A 2,495-nucleotide genomic window follows, 5' to 3' on the forward strand; every position below is an offset into this window, starting at 1 on the left:
TTTGAGAAAGTATGATATTTTGGGGACGCGGTATGATATTTTTAGGAAGTTGGTACGACAATCTGCTCTCGGCCGTCTAACAACCCTGGTATCTGCTGCACTCCGTGGCTTTCATACATTCACCGGCTGCGACACCGTGTCATTCTTTTCTGGAAAAGGCAAAAGATCAGCATGGTCAGCTTGGGATCACAAAGATGATGAAGTCACAAATGCATTCCAAGTTTTGGGTTCGCCAAACACAGCTCCACCAGACCAGATTCTGCCTGCTCTTGAGCGGTTTGTCATTGGTCTCTACGGGGCCACGGCCACTTGCGAAAGCGTAAATGGTGCAAGGGAACACCTTTTCGCCACCGAAGGGAAGACACTAATCCATATCCCTCCCACCTTACATGCACTCAAGCAGCACACGCGCCGAGCAGCTTACCAGGCTGGTGAAGTTTGGGGAAGAGCCAGCGACTACGCGTTGTGGGACGACTTTCCGGATCCCGCAGGGTGGGGCTGGAAATTGGACAGAAATAAGTGGGTGCCTCACTGGAGTGACCAGGATGAAATTTGGAAGACGTCTCGGGACCTCAGCACGTGCGGCTGCGCGTCTGGTTGTGGCACCAATCGATGCTCTTGCAGGAGATTTGGCGTTCCGTGCGATCTTTCTTGCAAAAAGTGCAAAGGGACCTGTGAAAACAGCAAGTAAGTTACTTCATTATATACTTTAAAAACTTACCAGCATTTGGATACTCACTGCGCTCTTCTTTCTCAGGAAGGACAGTGACCTTCTTATTCCTGAATCTGCTGAAGATGTAGATGGTGACTTGACTGCACATTAGTTTAATGTTTTTATCGTTTATCTTTTTATAATGTATGTTTCGTACATTTTACCCTGTATGTTGCTGTGAACATTTTTAAAAAAATTTATTAACAGACAAAGGAAATATATTCCTTAAAACAAGTTATATGCTTTTTCATGAAACTCACCTTTTGCTAACGGCAAGTCTTCGGAACCTAAAAGAGTTCTAGTAACTTCCGTGGCATAGACCTCTAAACTGTTATTGACCTTCACGTTTATCGGTACATTTAACCTCATATTCGGCGTCAGGGACACTATAACATGCGGAAACGACACCCAACACGGGCCCCTGCAGTGAACGTTAATAATTTGTGATTTAGGCCCTATTTTTCCAATATGGCGGCGTCTGGGGCCTAAGTGAGAGGCCGCAAGTACTTGGATGTTGTTTTATTCGTTTTCTCTCGCAAAAATAACCCGGAAAAATATCCCGGATGGCGTCTCTACGACGATTATGCATTTTTCGTCATTTCCGGTTAAATTTTGAACAATGTTAAAATGGACCCTTAATGGTAATTCAGTCCATTTAACCTCATATTCGGCGTCAGAGACACTATAACATGCGGAAACGACACCCAACACGGGCCCCTGCAGTGAACGTTAATAATTTGTGATTTAGGCCCTAATTTTCCAATATGGCGGCGTCAAGGGCCTAAGTGAGAGGTCGTAGGTACTTGAATGTTGTTTTATTCGTTTTCCCTCGCTACAGTACCCCGGAAAAGTGTCCTGGATGGCGTCTCTACGACAATTATGAAATTTTCGTCATTTTCGGGTAAATTTTGAACAAATACGTTAAAATCTCGGCTCCTATGGGTCAGATTTTGGTGAACGGCGGGTCAAATCGACTAACTGGGTCTAGGGAACGTGTAAAAAAATATCACGCTTTATATACGTTTTGCAGTTTTGTTTTGTGTACCGCTTCGACTACGGGGGGGAAATCACTTGGGTTCGTAGCGTACGGGCTATTTCGTGGTATTTCTTCTGCCATTTCGGTTATTTCTCGGGCCATTTCGGTCATTTCTCGTCTATTTCGGATTATTTCAGGGTACTTCGCGGTATTACTGAGTATTTTAGAAGTATGTCGCGACCATTTCACCGTCTATTTCGCGTTAATTTCGCCTGTATTTCGGGTGAAGGTGTACGAACTATTTCGCAAGTGATTTCCCCCTCGGCTTCGGTAGTGGCCGCTGGCCTCTCCTGCCGAGGCACCGAAGGTGAAGGAGCTAAGGAGCTTCCGAGGGGTCTCCAACCCACCTCAGCAGTGTACGGAGTATTATGGTATAATGCGGTATTATGGCACGTTTTAAGATATTTCTTGTCATATTATTTGATATTATGAAGTATTATATAGTATTATGAGGTATTCTAAGGTATTATAGGGGTATTTTGTGACATATTATGGAGTATTATGAGGTATTATAAAGGTATTATGCGACCCGTGTACGGAGTATTATGCGAGTTGGAGACCCCTCGGGAGCTTCTTATTAGCTTGAGGGACCAGCTGCAGAATAGTGTAAGCTCTTCAGTTCGCACCTGCGGTGCGACTTACTAACAGATACACTGCTGCTCAAAATTAGCGGCGCACTTTTTTGAGCCGGCGTATTTTCTAAGTGTTTTGAGCTAGAATGTCGAGATTTGGCCTGTAGACGTCTCA

Source organism: Frankliniella occidentalis, unplaced genomic scaffold (genome assembly GCF_000697945.3).
Source record: "Frankliniella occidentalis isolate FOCC.00 unplaced genomic scaffold, Focc_3.1 Scaffold129, whole genome shotgun sequence".
Taxonomy (NCBI): Eukaryota; Metazoa; Arthropoda; class Insecta; order Thysanoptera; family Thripidae; genus Frankliniella; species Frankliniella occidentalis.